This window comes from Papio anubis, chromosome 12 (genome assembly GCF_008728515.1).
Source record: "Papio anubis isolate 15944 chromosome 12, Panubis1.0, whole genome shotgun sequence".
In the NCBI taxonomy this organism is placed as follows: Eukaryota; Metazoa; Chordata; class Mammalia; order Primates; family Cercopithecidae; genus Papio; species Papio anubis.
This window is the reverse complement of record NC_044987.1, coordinates 88864119-88886630: the sequence shown is the minus strand read 5'-3', so window position 1 is coordinate 88886630 and position 22512 is coordinate 88864119. Positions and strand designations below refer to the sequence as shown.

At 33.5% G+C, this 22512-nt stretch overlaps 1 long non-coding RNA gene and 1 other non-coding gene across 6 annotated transcripts in view; one reads left to right on the top strand and one right to left on the bottom strand.

The window, feature by feature from the left end:
- LOC103877584 overlaps positions 1-22512 on the top strand; it is a 319563-nt gene that overhangs the window by 77012 nt on the left and 220039 nt on the right. For all 5 annotated transcript variants that reach the window (XR_001894867.3, XR_001894860.3, XR_001894863.3 and 2 more), the window contains exon 2: positions 20675-20757. This is a non-coding gene — a long non-coding RNA (uncharacterized LOC103877584). The remainder of the gene's footprint in view (positions 1-20674; positions 20758-22512) is intronic.
- LOC116269969 lies at positions 3670-3776 on the bottom strand. The gene has a single exon (XR_004177759.1). It is a non-coding gene; the product is annotated as a U6 spliceosomal RNA (small nuclear RNA).

Below are 22512 nucleotides of genomic sequence, written 5' to 3'. Positions count from 1 at the left end.
GGCACTTGGACAATCCTGGAAAAGAAGAGGTGTTGGCTAACAGTGACTAGTATGGATATATTGTCAACTTTGGCAAGGAACAGCACAGAGCTAGATATAGAAAAATTGATTTCAATTTAGACTTAGAAAAATAAAGCAACATAAGCATTTGTGTACATTCATACCTAAGGTAAACAAAGTATCAAGCATATAACTGAATATCTACTGACAAATTATATTTTTCAGAAAACCCCCAGGTTTTATAGCTATATATTTCATTTGTATGAAGTATTCATTTCTCAGCTCTCAGTTCCCTTGAAAAATTGGGACTTTTCTTTGAGCTTAACATTTTATCTCTAAACCTCCTTTGGTCAAATTTACTTTTATTTCTGAAATAATATTTCCGCAGGCTCTTTGAGATCCTCATCTTTCTTAAAAATCTCTGAGTTCTTAAAATTGAGTTACAAACCATGGAGGGTGGTAGTTTTTTCAAAGTGCCTTCTCTGCTAAAATTTTTGAATACTGTTATTTGGAAATGATTACTGCTATGTCTGAATGAGACCCCCCTGCAAATTCATAGTTGAAACTTAATTAGTAATATGATAGTATTAAGAGGTGAAGTCATTTGGAGGTGATTTAATTATGAGGGCAGAATCCTCATGAATGGGATTAATGACCTTAGGAAAGAAGATCCTTGGAAGTGTTAGCTCCTTCTGCCATGTGAAGATGCAGCAAGAGACGCCATCTATGAAGCAGAGAATGAGGTTTCACCAGACACTGAATCTGCTGGTGTTTTAATCTTGAAATTCACAGCCTACAGAACTGTATAAGCAATAAATTTCTGTTGTTTATAAATTACCAAGTCTAAGATTTTTTTTAATATAGTGGCAGGAAGGAACTAAGATAGAATTCATGACCTGAAACTGTGAAACTCCTAGAGGAAAACACAGGGGGAAAGCTTCATGTTATTAGGCTTGGCAATGGTTCCTTGGATATGACACCAAAAGCACGAGCAACAAAAGTAAAAATAGACATGTGTCACTATATCAAACTAAAAGACTTCTGTACAGCAAAGGAAGTAATTAACAGAGTGAAAAAGCAACTTATGAAATGGGAGAAAATATTTGGAAACCATCTATCTGATAAGGGGTTAATATCCAAAGTATATAAGAAACTTCAATGATTTAATAGCAAAATAATTCTCCAATTAAAACTGGGCAAAGGATTTGAATAGAAATGTCTCTAAGGAGGACATTTAAATGGCCAACAGGTATATGAAAATATGCTCATTTCACAAATCCTCAGGGAAATGCAAATCAAAACCCAAATGAGATATCAGTGCAAACCTGTTAGGATGGCTATTATTAACAAAAACAAAAGATAACAAGTATTGGCGAGGATGTGGAGAAACTGGAACCTTTATACACCGATGGTGGGAATTTAAAATGGTGCAACAGCTATTTTTGGACTGTATTTTCAACAGTATGGAACTTTTAAAAAATTAAAAATAGAACTACATATGATCCAGCAATCCCACTTCTGGGTATTTATATAAAAGAATTGGCCAGGCGTGGTGGCTCACGCCTATAATCCCAGCACTTTGGGAGGCTGAGGTGGGCAGATCATGAGGTCAGGAGATGAGACCATCCTGGCTAACACGGTGAAGCCATGTCTCTATTAAAAATGCAAAAAATTACAACCATGAACCACCATACCTGCCCAGAGTGACTAGAATTTTGTGTAGAAGTAATTTGCTTATTATGAAGACTTAGTTAACATATAATATTTGACTAATCAAATCAATTGTGCCCTTAGAATCCTTTCTGTGATATGATATAAAAGAAAATAACTTTAATTATCTATAAAATATACCCCCAAACAGGAATCTATATCAGTCTTCTTGGGTTGCCATAACAAAATACCATAGATAGAGTGTCTTAAATGGAAGCCCAAAGCAGAATGACACTTTAAGCACAGGAGTTCAAGGTTAAAGTGAGCTCTGATCACACCACTACACTCCAGCCAGGGTGACAGAGCAAGACCTAATTTCTGTAAAAATATAAAATAACTATATGCAGATGATTTAATATTTTGGTGAAAATGAGAGACAGAGGGAGAAAGATAGTGACAGCACTATGTATCAAGCTGTCACATAGCTTTATAGACATATGCAAACATGTGAATGTTAAATATCAAAGTATTAATGATCCACTGTATCTGGTGTACTGATGTATATTTAGCAATTAAGTTAATTTCTGTTTCTTTGTTTTTACATAATTACAAGTGATTTAATGTCAGAATTTCCTGAGGATTTTTCCTAATCTACATGGTTTAAATTTATCTCAGTATCTCAATATTTACATGAGAAGATGTTCATTGAGAAACTGATTAAAATTGATGCTCTATCCGACTGTATATTCTAACTGCCAGATGTTTACACTGCTGAAATTTCCCAGTAGTGTAATATACCCTAAAATGCTTGAAGAATTTTTAAAAGGGATTTAAATTCCATTGTAAAGCTATTATGAATAAAACTGAAAAGTAACCAATAAAAAAAATGCAAAAAATTAGTCAGGCGTGGTGGCACATGCCTATAGTCACAGCCACTCTGGAGGCTGAGGCAGGAGAATCGCTTGAACCTGAGAGGCAGAGGTTACAGTGAGCTGAGATCACACCACTGCACTCTAGCCTGGGTAACAAAGTGAGGCTCCACCTCAAAAAAAAAAAAAAAAAAAAAAAAAAATTGAATTCAGTATATTGAAGAGATATGTGCACCTCTATGTTCATTTCAGCATTATTTACAATAGCCAAGATGTGAAAGCAACCTAAATGTTCATAGATGGATGAATAAAGAAAATGTGGTATATACATATGATGAATGCTACTCAGCCTTAAAAAATAGAAGGAAATCCTGACACATGACACAACTTGGATGGATCTCCAGGACATTAGGTTAAGTGAAATAAACCTGTCACAGAAAGACAAATACTATATAATTCCACTTATATGGGGTATTTAAAAGAGTCAAACTCATAGAAGCAGAGAGTAGAATGATGATTTCCAGAGGCTGGGGGCAATGGGGAAATGAGGAGTTGCTATTCAATGGGTGAGTATATTTCAGCTACGCAAAATGAATGAGTTCTAAACATTGTGCTGTCCTGCATCGTGCCTATGTTTAACAACACCATATTTTACACTTAAATTTTTTAAAGAGAGTAGATCTCTCTTAAAATTAAAAGTCCATACCATAAATCTGAAAAAATAGGATACCGTGAATACCAAGTAAGCTTCAGTAACTAGGTTGTCATTTCAATTCCGTGTCCACATTAGTAATGTGGACTTTGCTTACCTACCAATGCCTCACCTCTTCTGTGAAGACTAAATGGTCCCAGCCAGCCCACAGGAATTTTTCATCCCTGTGAAATTTCCCTGACTCTCATTATCTGTGTCATTCATTCTGTGGTATTATTTGCTACATTTTCAGTAGTTTCTTTCTATATATAACTTTAAAACTTTTTTTTTTTTGAGATGGAGTCTTACTGTGTCACCCAGGCTGGAGTGTAGTGGTGCAATCTTGACTCACTGCAAAATCCACCTCCCAGGTTCATGCCATTCTCCCGCCTCAGCCTCCAGAGTAGCTGGGACTACAGCCGCCTGCCACTACGCCCGGCTAATTTTTTTTTTTTTTTTTTTAATATGGAACGCTTCACGAATTTGCGTGTCATCCTTGCGCAGGGGCCATGCTAATCTTCTCTGTATCGTTCCAATTTTAGTATATGTGCTGCCGAAGAGAGCACCCGGCTAATTTTTTGAATTTTTAGTAGAGATGGGGTTTTACCGTGTTAGCCAGGATAGTCTCGATCTCCTGACCTCATGATCCCCCCGCCTCGGCCTCCCAAAGTGCTGGGATTACAGGTGTGAGTCACCACACCTGGCCAATTTTAAAATTTTTGAGGGACAAACAACCAAAAATCTTACTTTTTTCCATCTCCCTTCTTTAACTTTGCCTGTGTAGTTTCCGCATTTTGATTGATTTATTGCATACACAATATCTATTCAATTTCTGTTAACTTCCAAGCTCATTGACTTGATAAATCTCAACTAGATAGTAGAGGCATTTCTTGCAAAAATTGATGACAGATTTTCAAATATCTTTAAGTTAATTTTCTTTTATTTATAATACATTTTAACTCTTCTGGAGAAGGAAGTATATGATGTGGTTCGTTGCATTAATACTTAATGTTAAAATTTGGAAAGTAATATGACTTCTCTGAGATTCAGATTCCTAAATGATCTCTAAATGACATATTTTGCTTTATAAAGTTGGGATCTGTTATATGAATATTCATAAAGTGAGTAGGTGAATGTTTCCTATTTTATAAAGTATTCATTAGAAGTATTTTTTAGAAGTACTTGTTCCTTCACTATTTAGGGAACTAAATCATCTAATTGTGTTGTTTACTTATGAAAAGTTTTTTCACTACTAATACATTTTTTTCAGTGATTCAGATTTTCTATTTTTCTTTATTTCAGTTTTGGTGACTATAATGTAGTCACTAAAACATTAAACTGGGAATTTATCTGTCACCCTTAAGTTTTTAATATTATTTGTATAAAGTTCTTCATAGCTCAGATTTAGTTGATACTCAGTAACTTTTTGATGAATGAATGAATCAATAAATCAATGTTAGGATCAAGCACCTAGAATGAAGTCTGTATTCACGCACCTATACTTTAGACATAACTGAAACAGCATAATATTAAATCATAACATTGAATGGAAAGTAATACACAAGTAAATGCATAAAGAATGAGCCCATTTATAAAATTTTGAAAAATTAGCCAAAGTAGACAATGTAGTCTAAAAATCATAAGACAAGAAAATTATTATTACAAGATTAAGGCTATGGTTTCTTTTGTCCATGACAATCAAGATGCTTTAATGAGAAGGAAATGATGCATTTTAAAGATGACGGACTTTTTGTCATTATTGTAATATCATTTACTTAAATAGAAGGTAGATTAACTAGTGTTAGAAGTGTGGCAGTATTTCAAATGTCAATGTTACATAATATTTTCTTATGTGAATATAGCACAAAATATGTTGCATTGTACTGTAGATAACTTAAATAATGTAAGTAATATTTATTGGTAATTATGACTAAAGAATACATTTCAATTTTTACTTTTTTTCTTGAAAGTTAATGTAAAATACGGGGGGAAATGAGCTCATTTTTGAAACAATTAGAAAAGGCAGTTATTCTAAAGTAATTAAAATACTAATTATTTCAGGACATGTATTTAGTTCTTTTTATGTATAAAAGACTGAGTTAGGCACTGGAGATTTAAGGAAAATGTAGACACACAATTTTTAACCTTTAATCCAGCAGTCCCCAACCTTTTGGGCACCACGGACCGGTTTTGTAGAAGACAATTCTTCCCAATGGGGGCAAAGTGGGGATGGTGGGCAGGTGGTATAGTTTTGGGATGAAACTGTTCCACCTCAGATCATCAGGTATTATTAGACATTAGATTCTCATAAGTAGTGTACAACCTAGATCCCTCATATGTGCAGTTCACAATAGGGTTTGCACTCTTATAAGAATCTAATGGCTCATCTGACACAAGGCAGAGCTCAGGCAAAAATGCTAGCTGGCTCACTGTTCTCCTGCATGTGACCTGGTTCCTAACAGGCCATGGACTGGTACCAGTCCACAGCCCCAGGGTTGGCGAACCCTGCTCTAAGCATATAGTCTAGCTAAATTTCAGATAAATTCTAGACAGTACTATATAATTTGGGCCGAATTATATGAAATGAGTGATATTTAACCATATTTGACCGATAAAAATATCAGTCATCCCACACAGAATTACTGAAGTTAAAAGTAATTCACTATGGTTAGGACATGGAATTTTTTACTGAAAGTGAGGAACCTGGAGTGAAAAACTGGGGTAGATAATTTAAATTTTTTGTGGTATATTCATAAAATTGAATGTCACACAACAGCAAAAATGAGGGAATTTTTGCTACACGCATCAGCACTGATAAATCTCAAAAGCATAATAATCTTTAAAAAGGTAAAACATAGGAGAAAACATACCACACCATTAAATTTTTATAAAATTTAAAAACAGAAAACATGAAACAAAATATTGCTTTGTAATAGCATAGTTTATTATTCTGTATTACAATTTTCATAATAAAAGTAACACATTTTTATTTCATTTAATTTTTAAAATAAACATGTTTAATTGAAAAATATTCTAAAGAAGGGAAGAGTAAAAAAATAATATACCCTCACTTTCTTCCCACTGTCTCGACTCCAGTGATGTAATCAACTATTCAGACCAGATGAATATCTTTCTGCTCTTCCTCTAAACATATGCACACATATATAGTGCTTGCACTTTCTTTTTCTGTATTTTATTTTGTTGTTTTAAAATACATATGACATACTAAAGAGTGCATATCTAATTTGGTACACTCTTTAAGGAATATGTGCAAAAGGAATAAGCATGTACCTCCGCATAGTTTAAGAATGCCTCTTCCCTAATACAGCCCCTTCTCCTCAAACCAAGGAAGCTATAATTCTAAAATTTATGTTAATGATACTTTTACTTGTCTTTAACCACATATGTAGGTATCTGAAGTATTATATTTCCTATTTTCTTGTGATTCATTTTCTTTGGAATGTGCTATTTCATCTAAATTTCAAATCTGTTGTCATGAACCTTTTCATATTATTCTCTATTATCTTATTATCAAGATATAAATGCCTGCTTCATATATGCCTATATCTTGACTCTATTTGTATTATTGTTTATATGTACCTTCTGTTTTCTTGATTAATTTTGCCAATTTTTAAAACTTTATTAGGTTTTTCAATTCTTGGCTTTTTTTTCCCTCTAAAATGTACCATTGTTTCTGTCTGTTTTTATCTTTTTTTTTTTTTTTCTGACATTTATTTTATTTGTGGTCATTCTCTACTTTTTTTCCAACTGATTTTTTAAGTTAGACACTCAGATCAATTTTTTTAACCTTTCTCTTTTCTTCCTAATTTAATCATTAAAGGTAATCATACATGTTTAACTATATCATACATGTTTGATATATATAATTGCCATTATCCCCAAAATGTTCTAATTTTTATTAATTTCCTTGTCCCCTGTATTATTTAGAAGGTTTTTTGTTGGATTTTCTGAATGTATGTACAATTTAAAGTTCTTTTCATTATTGACTTCTAATTTATCTGTGAGGTGGTTAAAGGATGTGATGAATACGACATCAACCCTTTAAAATCAGTAGAGATTTACTTTATAGCCTAGAACATGATCAGTTTTTTAAATTGTTTCATTTATGCCTGCACTGAAGGGGTACTTTCCAGTTGGAGGAAGTGTTTTGCATATAATTATTAGATACTTTTGCTAGTTTGTTATCTAAGTTATTTAAATCCTTTAAATACTACTGTTCACTTTTATCTCTCAACCACACTAAAATAAATGTTTGAAATATTTGTCCCAATTATGAGTAATTTGCAAATACAATCATTTCTTTGTATGTTTTGAAACTGTTATTATAATTTATATTTAAAATGTATATATTTCCTCCTGAATAAAAGCTATTATTTTGTGACCCTCTTTATCTCTGGTGGTGGTTTTTGCCTTCAGTCTTTTTTTCTGTGTTAATAGAGCTATTCTAATTTTTCAGTATTTATTAATTTTATTTAAAAACATTCTCTTACTGTCTCAGGTAGTAATTATCGAAAATTTTTTTAGTCTTTTATGTTCAGCCTTTATTTTAGGTGTGACTTTTAAAATAGCATGTACTTGGGTAATTTTTCTAATCCAGTCTGTCTACTTTTGTCCCTGAACTGTACAAACTAGTTGATTTTACATTGTTCTGATGATAAACATTTTTTGATTTATTTCTCTAGCAAATTAGTTTATTTGTATTTGTCCTGCTTCTCTCTCATATTTATTTGTGATGATTAGTGTGATTTGTTTTCCTTGTATTCTCCTCTATTTCTCCACTCATTTAGAAGTTATACACATTTTCCCATCTGTAAAGCAGTAATACTGGCAGTGTTATATATAAATTACATATATATAATTTAATGAAATATAAATAAATATTATTACCTATCCCCTTTACAGTAAATGAATCTCAAAAGGCTTTAAATCTGATTCCTTTGCCCCACACTTAGAGAAAGTTGATTTTTTAAAAAAGAAACTAAATTCTAAACCCATAAATTAAAAATTGTTACTATAGTATGCGGCCAATATTTACTTAGATTTACTTAGAAGTTTATAGTTGTTATTGTTCAAGCTTATTTTTTTCATCTCATGTGTTCCTTCTGGTATTCTTTCTTCAAGAACATTTTATAAATTTTTGTAATATAATATCACCTATTGTTTATGTAAGCTCTCAGGTACTTACTTTTAGTATTAAAATGTCATTATTTCTTCTCAATCTAGAAAATAATTTTACTGAACATAACAAATCTAGATTAATATTTATTTTCTCTAAAAACAAGATGTCACCACTCTATTTAATGTTTCCACTCTCACTGAGTGAATCAGCTATGAGTTTTCTCTGTTGGCATGTTTTTCACTTGTGCTACTTTTAAGATAGTTTAATTCCTTTTAGCATTCTGAAGTTTCACTAGAATGTATCACGGTGTGAAATTATTATTATTTAAAAACTTGTGTTGGCCTCTGTTGAGATACCTGGATTTTAGAAGGTTTGTATTCAGTCAATTACAGAAAACTTTTAACTATTAAGTACTCACATTTTATCTCTGATTCATTGTCTCTCTTTGTTCAATAGCTCTTATCAGACGTATGTTTCTTCTTCTCACTATATTTTATATGTCCCATAATATCCCTTTTATCATTTTGTCTTTCTGAACTGTATTCAGAATACTTTCTTCAGTTCTACCTTCTAAATAAATATATTCTTTTCTTTTAATCTGACACTAATCAGCTGTTTGGTTTATTCTTCACGTTAAAAAAAAAACAAAAAAAAAGACTTTTTTTTTTCGAGTCAGAAATTTCTTAAATCCCATTTCTCCCCAAAATACTCCCACCCACACACATATTTTCCCCAAGATAAGTCATTTATTTTTATGTACACTCTGATCTGATTATTTATTAGATATAAGACATATGTGACATTCTAAAATTTTACCAAATTACTTTGTAGTTTGAAACTACTGATATTTGAATACCACGCTTTCTTCATTGAATTGCTGTTTCATTTTGCAGAAGCAGATCCCTTTCTTCTGAAAAAAGAAAAAGATATTTTGATTTAGTTTTCAATTATTTGTATTTCCAAACTTGATCTCGTGGAACTCCTCATATTTTGATATTTGACCTTCAAATTGATCCTCTCTCTTGTGTCTTTCCTCTCAAATATACTTTTTTTTTCTTTTTGTCTTAATTTTTAAGTGATTTACAGGCTTTTATCTCATAAATCATGTTTTTTTAATTAAAAATATTTATTTCAAATTTCTTATAGCTGTTTCATGCTTCTGGATACTTATTTGTTCATAGTGACTTTTCTTGTTCTATAGATTTCTTATCTAAATATTGTTAAGGATAAGTTAAGTAAATGTTTTAAAGCTTTTTCTTGTTCTTGAACTAATCTTTCCCAAGGCTTTTTTTGTTTTGTTTTGTTTTGCTTCATAAAGAATTTTCTTTTATATTACAGAATTTATCAATGTTTGGACAGTCTCACTTCTTCATTCAATATTTCATAATAAAAAATGAAAAAGTTATGGGAAAAACTGACTAACCAGCAATCCAAGCATGAGAGTAATAAGGTAGGGAAACATCCTTTATTCTGAGGGACTCTGAGATGCCAAACTGCCTTTACTCACAGGTACCTAAGTCTACTAAGTCTACCCAGCCTTTCTTCATCATCTCAAGACTCTTGATTCAATTGTCTCATCAAAAATATCCTTTCCCTCACAATTGTTTTTCTGTCTCGTGGCTTCAATATAATATTTCATCTGATACTGTGCATACTAAATACTGGTTGCGTACTATATGTATTCTTCCTTCAAGGACAAGATGGTATCCATTCTGTACATAGCTTTCATATAACCTACCTGCTGCTAGCATCAGTCACACCAACCCTGTACCTGTAAGTCTTAAATTCTGGATTTCTCTAGCATTCTGAAAGGATATTCATCCTTCCCTCACCTTTAAAGTCCCTTTATCTCTATTCTTTGCTGTAGCTTTCTCTGATCTCTTTTATAACATTTGTATTTCATCTTCTTGGTGTCTTGAGGAAATTTGTTGAAACATTTTGCCTTTATCAGCTTTCTTTTGTCTTTATTTTGGTTTGTATCTACTTATTCCTTTATTATTACTTAGTTGAATTTTTACTAGAGGAGGGGAAAGCATGTACAGTAAATTATTCTTCTCATCCAAAAAGCTTAGTTTATTCTTTTTAATGCTTGTATCATATTCCATAAAATGAGTATTTTTAAATTTTATCTAAAACATTTCTTACATATATATATCTCATTCTCCGTATTTTTCAACTTCAATCATATGTGTGTGTGTGTGTAATTTTACATTATTTCTGTGATATACTATAGGAGAACATACCATAAATTAGATTGTTTTGTTACTTGTTATCTTCTGTAATGTTCATTTGACAAGCCACCAAAAGAGTACTTTATTAAAGTATTTTATCAATTCACATTTCCAACATTAATGTATTAGAGATACATTTACCCACGCTGTTGCCAACAATGAGTAGTACTGCCCTATATAATTATTACCAACTTGATATAAATGTATTTAATTATTGCTTAAATTGTTAAAATCATTAAATGATTAAAAACTGTTATTTAGAATTTTCTTTACCACAAGTGAGATTAAACATCTTTGCACATATTTTGTGGATATGACTTCCTCTTCAGTTAGTTGCCCGTTTGTATCCAATGACAATTTTATTATAAAAATATTTGTCTTCTTCCAAATAATTGGAGAGATTTTTCAAATAGTTAATATAATAAATTTTATTTGCCATATATTTTATTGTAAATATTTTCCATTGCTATTATTTTTCTTATAACTTTTATAAGGTGACCTTTGTACACTAAAGGTATATTCTTAAAATGTATACATATGTCTGGATTCTGGGTACACTGTTAAAGACAAAAAGGTCTCCCATTCATAAGTTTTACAAAAAGTCTGTTTTCTATAGACTACAATGTTATATTTTGCCTTAAAATGTCTTAATTATTTATTTTCACATTTAATAGTTAATGTATATAGTCTTACATTTCCTATATTATGTGAACAACAAAATCAATTTTTTTTCTAGTGAGAAGTCATATTCTAACAAAACTTATTAATTTTCCTTGCTTCCTGTGACTTAAACTGCCCTCCTTGTTACATATTAAGTTTTCATATTTACTTTATTCTCTTTGCTGCTTCTGAATTCTGTTAAAACAACCTATTAATTGATTTCTGAGCCATTTATTATATTGTTTTGAATTTAAGGTAATCATTAGTATCAAAAAGCACATCCTTTTTAGTATTTTTTAATTTTTAGAAATGTTCATGAATATCTGAAGATGTTTACCTTTCCATGATAACTACATTAATTTTACCCAGTGCTTTTTAAATTGAATTCTGTGAAGAATTGCATTCATTTATATTTAGAAACAATACATTCAGAAAGAAAACAACCAGCTCTTAAAGGTCCTCATAAGCATCTCAAGGAGTTTGCATCTTTTCTTGAGGTCAGTGTGTTTCAATGCATTTCTTGAGGTTGAAAATGAAAAACCTTTGAAAAACAAGAAAAGTAGTCATATTTGAAATTACATTACTTTATTTACAAAGTGAGGGGTGATTGAAACAAAGGAAGGCAAGCTCTGAAACAGGAAGTTCAGTAATGCAGCTGTTACTATCTTCAAGTTAAATATAAAGGGGGTGAATATGGCCTAAATGAGGAACACAGCAGTAAAGATAGATAAGTGGACAGATTTTAAAACTAGTAGGATTTAGTGTTGAGCGAGGAATGAGTGAAGCACTGGGATTTCCAACTTTCATAATTTGTTCATCACATCCAGGGACCAAAAGGTAATACACTATCTGTACTGAGTGGAACACAATGTAAATACAGAGCACATAATACTATGTAAATGTACTTATGACACAATTATGCTAAATTTAAAAGGCAGTATGCAAATGTCATAAAATAAGTATGTTTTGTAAACAGAAACAATAAACAGAAAAAAATATATCTAAAGCTATCATAACAAAGGAAAAACATTTATATATCTAATTTATTTTACAAAAAATAATAAAATGAAACATAACTAAAAGATGCTCCTTTTTTACTATTGTACGTAATAATTATTTTTTTAAAATACCATTGCTTGAGCATTTGCTATGTGCCTTGCACTGTGTTGACTCCCACTAATATTATTTACTTGCCACAAACTTCCTTTTAAGTAGGACTGTTTCTAGTATCCTTTCTATTTATTTTCTTACCAGTTGAGGAAGTTGCTGCTTACAGAGATAAATCACTTGCTGAAAGTCATTTGTTTCCTAGGAAGTGACAGAGCCAGAAATGATTTGGAAGCTAACTTTCTTTTTCTTGTATCCTTCACTGTATTGTGCTTATATTCAGTACTAATTACTGTCAATTAATAAATGACATCTTTTGGTGCCTCAGAGGAGAGACAGTAATTACAAAAGAACAGAAAACATATCCACACAAACAACACACAAAAGCACCATACATTATTTACAAGACCATTACTTTAAAGAACTCTTAACTACTATCATCAACAAAAACAACTGATAGTTGTTGAAGATTCAAGAAAAACTTCTTGGTTATATATTAAAATCTATGGATCCATGCTGATATTCATGTTCTGACTACATCTATCAGTAGCAATAACGCTTGTTTTGGTTATAAAAATTGTAATTAGGAATGTGAATGTCTTCATTTTCAGCCAAGAATACCATTCTTCTTGTGTTTGGGGTCACTTGGAGAGCTCCAAATATGAGAAATCACTTTCTTTCTTTCATGATTCTTTTGTACAAAGTACCACATTCTGAACCAAGTACCACAGGATATGTCTCAGTATAACTGAGCCTCCAAAGTCCATTCTAATGTTGTACTTGTTGACCTCTTTCTCTCTTTTCAATAAATATGGATGAAATCAGTTTTCAGGCTACTGTGTTATTCAGGGAATCAAACATGCTAAATATAGCAGAGTATGATGGTAAGGCTGAGAATTTAAGAAAATCATCTAGTTCATGCACATTTACATGAAACAAAGCCTAAGCCTTTCAATTAGAATGAGCTGAAAGCCAAACTTGTGCTGAGTGCTGTCAGCACAATTAGCATTTGTATTTTTAGTAGTAGTCCAGGGCCCATGAATAGTGCCAGCATCACTTAAGATAAACCTGCTAGTCAGATAATCTGTGCTAAAAATAGTTAACCAAAGAAGAGCAATTTCTTTTTTTGACACATAGTCAAGAACCTTCTAATACAGGGTGATGGGTTTTTGGCAGTGAGAGCAATCAGAAAAAAGTGTTCCACAGTGAGAATTCATTCAACTGGGTTCAGCAAGTAGAAGAAAACAAAATGGGTTATTATATTGGAGAGTCAGGCATTATGGCCAAAGGACTTTGAACTCCATAGAACAGCCCTGTATTTCAATTCCAGCTCTAATTCTTGTTAACCGGATGAGCAAGTTTTAAAACCAATTTTAGGCCCAGTTTCCCCAGAAAGTGGGTTAAAAACAGCTGCCTCACAGAATTATTGTGAAGAAAATGCTGGCACAGGACCTGCACATAGTACTAATAAGCAATGGCTTCCAACTTCTCTTCATCCTTCTTGCCCTTCCATCATTTCTGTTCATTCCCAATTAATATTATGCCTAAGGTAGGAGAAACCACATTCAAATTATATCAAGGCACCATGTACATTGTCACTTTCTTTTGCTCCAGAGGCTGCCTTCTACTTCTTTCTTCTTCAGTGAACTCTGCTACACCCTCCCCAACCCCAACACCCCTGTCATTTGCTACCTATGCCACTCATCTGATGGTAATCTACTTGCCCTGTCCCATTCACCATCAGTACTTTTGTTAGATAAGACATTTTGTGATCGGGAGTGCATAGGAAGAAGAGATTCATTTGATGCCTCAGTGCAGTAAACAATTAGGTCAGGGCCTGTAGAAATATTTCCTTAACTCAAAAGCTCTGAAGAATATTGTTCTCCTTGTTCTTAGCCTCTGAAGCAGGGGTGTCCAATCTTTTGACTTCCCTGGGCTACACTGGAAGAAGAAGAATTGTCTTGGGCCACACATAAAATTCACTAACATAAATGATACCTGATGAGCTAAAAAAATTGCAAAAAATTCTCATAATGTTTTTTAAAATTTATGAATTTATGTTGGGCCACATTCAGAGCCGTGCATACAGCCCAGGGGCCATGGGTTGGACAAGCTTGCTCTAGAGCTAGGAAGGGTTTGAAGGTCAAGAAGTTTACTAGTACAGTCTCTAGTCAAGTTAGGAGACTGAGAATCTCTCAGTCTGACAGGAAAAAGAGTAGTGCTAATGGCATATTTTTGTGGCTAACAAATGTTGAGCATGAAACATGACTTGGGAAAAGATCTGGAATAGCCATGAAGAGTCAGAAGTTCTAGCCCTCACTCCGCCTATGTTTTATCTGTGTGACCTTGAGCAAAATAGCTGTCTCCAAAGGAAAAATAAAATGTACATTTGGATTCAAATATTCCCAAGAAAATGATTTTTTATGATTCATAAATAATTTTATTGGGAATTCATTTTATATAAAACACAAACATAGCACTTATAATCACTATTGTAAGAACTTTATACATATGAACTTCTTTACCATAATAGCTCTATAAAGTAGGTACTATAATTATCCTCATAGTAGGAATGAAGAAACTGAAGCCCATAGAAGTTTGGTAATTTGACCTAGGTCATACAGCTTTTAAGAAGTAGAGACAGAGTTAGAAAATATCAGATTAGCTGCAGCATCTCTCTTTTTAACCACTATACTTGGTCATACTTAAAAGTAAAATGTTTATATATTCCTTTATATATGTTTGATATGCATCCTAATCACTGTACTGAAAAGGAATGTATTTTAATGAATTCTTTCACCTACGTACTATGCTGATGTCTGGGGCTGCCACTGACCCTAAGTCATCAGCAGCTCTGATGAGGAACATCCACGATTCTTCTACTGTTCTAGTCATTCATTCATTCTTCTTTTTGGAAATGTGAGAGAAAATATAACATTCAGAAATAATTAGCCTGTCTTTTCTAAGATCACAAAGGTCAATTTGCAGGTTAATAGTTAAATGCTTTTTTTTAATCACAATCCTCAAGAATAAAACCAATTATTTAAAATGTCTTTGAAGTGACTTCAACAGCAGATGCTTTTCCTTCAAAGAAGGTTTTTTTTCTTTTTTTCTAATGCTTTCCATGAATCAGACGTACTATATGGAACTCATCCTTTGAAGTGATATGTTTCATGTCACCAAGAACCAGGCATAGACATATGGTGGTTTGCATGTCCATTTATTTTTATTTATTTATTTTTAATGTCTATATCTTTTTTGTAGAGATGAGGTCTTTCTATATTTCCAAGCTGGTTTTGAACTCCAGACCTCAAGCAGTCCTCCTTCCTCAGCCTCTAAAAGTGCTTGGGTTACAGGTGTGAGCCACCATGCTGGTTGATCCCTATGTAGGACACAAAGGTGTTCTTGTTCTGTTCCTTAAAATGTCTTAAGATATAATGATGAAAGAGAAGAGAGGGCATAGTGTTATGCAAGGGCCTTTTGCTTAATCTTGTTTCTTCATGAAGCTCTCTGATTCTCAATTTTCTAATTGTAAAATTGGAAATAATGACCCTGAACTCAATGAGTTATTCTGAGGATTAAGAGAGATTGTCTGTGTAAATTTCTTAGCACAGTATCTGAAACATAATTCAATAAATAGTAATTCCTCTTTACTCTTCTCTGTCACCTAAGACTGACCAAGATTTACATATATTCGTTGAAATAATGGAATTCCATGATTTGCACAGATTCTGCATCCACAACTTAGTTGCTTTAAAAAAAATTACAATAGCACTAGACTTCTGTGTCATAAAGTCAAGTTAAAATTGTATTGATCAACTAGTAAACACTTCACTGTGGTATGTACTGAAGAGAATAATAAAATTATGAAAACTAGGTAATGTATAACTTGAAGGAGCTAAAAAATCCTGTTGAAAGACAAGGCTACCACTTTCTATCCACTCCCCACAATCCCCTCTCTCTCTCTCTCCCTCTCTCCCTCTCTCCCTCTCTCTCTCCCTCTCTCCCTCTCTCTCTCTCTCCCTCTATCTCTCCCCCCTGCCTCTCTCTCACCCTCCCTCTCCCCCCCTCTCTCTCTCTCACACACACACACTTCACCAACACAATAGTACCAGAAAGGAATATAAGGTAGTGGAATGGTTGGTCTTGATTACAGTCACTGGCAGAGTGTTTGCAGTAGAAGTGGATTATAAGTTAAGACTTGAAAGGTTGAATTTTGATGGGCAAATAGGAGCAGGGAGATTTTTATATTGCAGAAACACCATCAGCTGTACATAGGAAGATAAAAATAGACATACTATTGGGATCAAGAGACTAGTCAGAATAAAAGTGGCCAAGACTCATGTCTGAGGCATGGGGTCCAAGGTTTTAGAGACATTAAGTCCTAGAAGTTAAGCTGAGAGATTAGGAGTATATGTACTGGAAGACACTGTAGATCCAGTAGCTGTTAAATCCACATGGTTTTTCCAGCATTGGAGCTTCAGATCTGGGAATTAATTTGGTAAATCACAAAAACACAACTACTTCATACTAAAAAAAAAATGAACTTAATTTTTAGGATTACTTTTGAGTCTCTCCAGCATTTGGGAGTCAGCACATATATACTCTACTGAGTCATCCACTTGCCCATCCATGACTGTTCCATTTGCGGAGCTTCTGGGCAAAACACTGCTTTGCCAACATTGGTTTGGGAACTACTATTTACAGTCCTGGGCTCAACAGTATCTGAAGAAGAAGGGCCAACTGGGACATGGTCTTTCCAATGTTCTCTGAGGTCAAGGAGTACCGGTCTTTTCAGTGGAGCAGTAAAAATGATACCCAGGTTTTTCTGCCACTAGGTGTGGGCACTGTATTAATTTCCTAGGGCCTCCATAACAAAGTACCCCAAACTGGATGGTTTCAAACAACAGTAATTTATTGACTTGAATTTCTGGAGGCTAGAAGTCTGAAGTCAAGGCATTGGCAGGGCCATGCTGCCTCTGAGAACTGTAGGAAAGAATCTTCCCTTGCCTGTTTTAACTTCTGGTGTTTACCATCAATCCATGTTGTTCCTTGATTTCTAGATGCATCTCTCCGCTAACTGCTTCTACGTACATCACAGGGCCATCTCACTTCTGTGTGACTGTATGCATTTTATCTCTCACAAGGGCACCATTCATATTGTGTTAAGGGCCCACCCTATACTCCAATAGGACTTCGTCTTAATTTGTCTACATCTATAAAGACTCTATTTTCAGAAAATATCATATTGACAGGCACCAGGCATTAGGACTCCAACACAGTTTTTTTTGAGTGACACAATCCAACTCAAAACAGAGACAATTATCTGAGAGATGGAAATAAGCCTCATGTGGATCAATAGAAACAGCTTTGCCTGAAGCTCAGGAATTTTAGGAATACGCTAATAGTGCTGGAAAATTCCTGAGCCTTGATTCTGTCCTTCCACACTTACTTCTACTTTTTGAGAGCTGAGTTTTAGTTATAAGGTATATTGCTTGAATGAAAAAAAAATGCACAAGATTATGTAGAGATTTGAATTTATACATCCATTTCAAATTCATCACTATGTTTGATTTTCACAACAGAATGTGTAAGTCACAAATTATTATTGCTGACGGTTTAAATAAAACTTGTTTTCCACATGAGTGTCTGAACTAATTGAAAAATGAAATAAAATTCTAAGCAGATCAGCATGTTATTGCCTTATCGCCTAATTATAGTCATCTAAGAATATCATCCAGCTTCTTAACACTGACAGACTTGCCCACCCCTGGCAATCAGCTCTTCAGTGGGGCCTCTCTAAGGGAAGACCTGGCCCTTTTACAGCTTCTTCCTAAAAAGAAAAGAGAGGTGCTGAACAGAGCACATTCATGTTATTCTCCATAAATTTACCATTCAAATCACACTATTCCAATTTTTCTGGAGCAGAACAAGTAAAAGGGTAGAAAGAAGCTAGGAATGTTACCCTAATTGTGTTCTCATCACCTGCAAGGAAACATCAAAATTAGCAAAGAAACATTTGTTCCCAACATTAATTACCAACGTTTTTTTTCCAGATGAGAAAAATGAGACTCAATGAAATACGATGATTTACTTAAGCTTTTTAGGCTATCTGCTAATTCTTTAAATTGTTTGATGCACCATCATTGCCTTCTGTTTGTATTATACACATGTTAAGCATAATATGGTATCTTTATGTTATGCTTGTCATATGGATTCTTTTAAGATATGATTTTTGTACCAGCAACCCCTGCTATCATGTATTTTGGATGATATAATTAATTCTTAGAAATCATGCTTTGCCATATTTTCCCAGTCAAAATGTATCATGTTGGCATCTTAAACTACAGTTGAACTCTGTAGTGCTCAGAATAACTGACTCCAGGGAAAATAAACCCTTTTATTATTTTAAGAACAAAAGTTGAACCTTGTCAAAAGAAGTTAAGGATGTTAAGTTGCCCTTTTGTAGCAGGAGTCTAATTAGAGCCAATAATTGGCAATGATTCTATGACTATTATAGCCATCAGGTCTCATGTCTACAAAATCAACTTGTAAACATATTAAGGTACCAATCATGCTTAGATCTGTCTCTTTGGTGTTTCATAGCACTTAGCACAATCATAAATTATAAATATGGTATTTATTTTCTTGTCTATATCTTGCATGAAAATGTAAACTCAATTAGGAAAAGAATCACATTTGTTTTTTTCATTCTTGTTTCCAAGCACACTTTAGGCAAATTAACACAAATAAAGTGACTGAAGAAATATATGAATAAAACATTGTTATTTTTTATACATGTCGAACAATATAATACTTCTTTCATTCATATTTTACTTAGGTGATTTACGTCTTTTTTAAGGTCTTAAGGCACTAAAATTTTTCTGACAGTTTTGATTTCCTTCCTCTTAGACAAGAATTTAGTATTGAGAGTAACAACATTTTATGGGGGTATGCATCCCTTGTCTCCACTACTACCCCAACTCTATTTATCTTCTAATATACCGTGTCCTGTTTGTTTTGTTTCTTCCTAATTCTTAGCATAGTCCTTGTCCTGTTTGGGATTAATCCATTCATGCCTCAAAACAAGCATTTGCAGATACTTGAGTCAAGTTGGTAAAATTTATTGAATGTCGACATTTCAGATACTATAAATAAAGTATTATCTGTTAATATTTGTATAATGCTAGAACAAAAGTGGGAAAAGTGTTTTTCCTGTCATTATTGAGTGTTATGGCCTTGGGTATTAATATTAATTTCTTTCAAAAAATAAAGACACTAAGCTCAAGAAAATTTGGGTAACTTCCCCGGTTCCACAACCTTCTGTTCCCACTTGTTTCACACTTCATTATTAATAGGAACTTGTATACTATAGTAAGCTGATTAAGAGAATTGACTTTGGAGCACAAGTGGCTTGGATCTGCACTCTTGCTAGCATCTACACCTGTTTGCTCTAAGACTTCTCTGAACTTTGTTTCTTCACTTGTACATTGGGAAAGTTTCTTTAATTGTGGCCCTTTACAGATACATCATGCATTTATAAGAGATGATCCATTACCTTGGGGTTATTCTGCTAATAAGTCAATGGTAATCTGAGAATTATTGAAGCTATATGGCAATTGAATGAAAATGTCACTGCTTAGGGCTCCCATAGCAATTTCTAAGAATTCACTTTCTACGTGGCTAGCTTCTTGTGAAAGTAGCCTTTCATCTTCTGTGGATATTTCCCATGACAACATCTGTAATCTTTTACCTTTCCAGAAGCCCCTGTACTTGGCTATTCTTATTCCCATTTCAACTCAACATCCACAAGCATTTTGTGCATGAACTACTTTATGCAGACACTACTTTCTTTAGAATGGCCTTTTATGCTTCTGACCTTGGTAATACATAAAAATTCACTGCCAGCCAAGGTTTAATCTTCGTGTTATACAGACAGCCATGCCCACCAGACAAAATGTCATTATAAAATACTGTTCTGTCAAGGGGTAATATTTTATAGTTTCTTGAGTCTTTCCAAAATTTCTAGTGTATTTGTTTGCCCTTGAAACTTTCAGTGAATAATAAATATCATCCTAGAATATAACCAATAAACATGTAAATTTTCCACTGGGCAAAAAGAATATAATTTCCCTCACTATGAGAGACATGTTTTTGATTAAATGATCATTGGTTCCTAGGATCTAAAATATAACAATGGATAAGGTCAGGGTGGACCTCTTATGCTGGGACCTTGTAGCGCTAAGCACTATGCAGAACTCTGTTCCCCATTTCTCTTTCCTTTCTTCTTCTGTCTCATTTTCACTATTTATTGCTTTTCTCCCAGACAGGTACAGAGGGAGGCAGTAGCATGGTAAAACATCAAAATCAAGCATCCAGCATCTGAATCCAAACAACACAAAGAACAAGGTAAGATGCCAACAGATAAGTACCCAAAACAGAGTTCGTGTTTTCCAAAGGTTTTCAATTATATCCTTATCACTCTCTGCAACTTCATTTGCTGTCCCCATTAGTTAGTTCCCTATTGGCTATGTTTGCAAGGTCATCATTTCTAAACATTATTTAAAAGCCTTTAACTATGTAATCTCTTTGCCTCTGGAGATAACAATCCTAGTTTGTGTTATAAAGAGTATTGCGTGTTGTTTTCCATACAGCATTTTTAGATCCCTTATCCCATTAGGCCTTCATGATCCTTTGCACCATGTAGGACATGAAATTTTGTTTCAGGTGTCCAAATGAGACTTGGAGAAGCTGAGTGGCTTACATGAGGCCACAGAAATGATAAGGGCCTCAGCTCCTCTTTGCATCTGTAAACACACCTTATATCCTAAGAACACTCAAGGGGGTTCTCAGAAAGCTCCTTAAAGTGATAAGTTCAGAAGAGCATCCATGTAATTATGGTTCCATAGATTGCTCTGGGTTTCTGTATTTGGGACTGGAAAGATCTGAGAAGCTCTGACTAAAATATGGTCACATTATATTTGCTCTGCATTTTCCTCACTGTGCAACATGTAGGTAATAACTGCATCTGGAAGCATCCCCCAAATTAAATTGCAGCAGCTTGGGGGATGATTTATTGTCATTGTCACAGTCCTGTCTGATGGTCTCAGAACCCCAGGAAGGGGTGTTTAGGCCACTATAGCAGAAAACACTGGAGCCCAGGAAGAGTCAGAAATTTCCCTCACTGTTTTAGATTTTCTCACTGCTTAATGTACTATGGAATTATTTTAGCATTCAATATCTATCTTAAAGTGATGTTACTCCAGAGTTGCTCTGAATGTTATAGAGGGAGCTATGATAATTGGGCACATACAGGTATCAAGTATTCAGCTTGATGCTTTAAATACATAATTTATTTAATATTAGTAAAATTATAAGGAAGTTTTATTTGCCTACAATTTATGATATGAAAATTGAACCCAGGAGGTGACTATTTAGTATAAGTCAATCAAGTTTAAGATTAGCAAGGACAAAATTCCATTATAAAATGTTACCTAAAATACAAGTGCTTCTCTCATATTAACCAATAATGGTTTATTAATCAAATGGCTCTTAAATCTAACTATCTATATATTGAATTTCTTGCCATTTTTTCTATGAAGCATCCTTTATTTTCCTACTTCAGCTTCATAGCCAGCATTTTCAAGGCTCCAAATTTTATTGCTACCAATCATGTCACCATCCTTTCTCTACATTAGCATTTCTTAATGTTTGAGCTTTAAGCCTATGAGTCAATACAAGAATCCATAATTAGACTTGTGTTTTCTCCATCAGTGGACTCTATTGGTGGAATAGTTTCATATTGGATTCTGCAAAAATATAACATTTCAATATCTACTTTTGAGGTTATAATATTGTAAGCCACATCCTTAGATACTTGTTATAATTAAAACTTTAGTTTATTGGACTCCTATGTGTTTTCTAACATTAGGTGATGTAATATTTGCAACAAGCCTACATGTTAAGCATTATTCACAATTTACAGGGGGTAACCTCAAATTCAGAAGAGTTAAATAATCAGTCAAAGTTGCATAGATAATAAATGATGAGGCTTCCATCTGAACACAATTCTGGCCAACTTTGACATCTATTGTTGTTCAGTGCTAACTTCAGGTCTTAGAATCAAGCAATGTTTTCATGCAAGGGTGTGTCAGGATCTTCTTT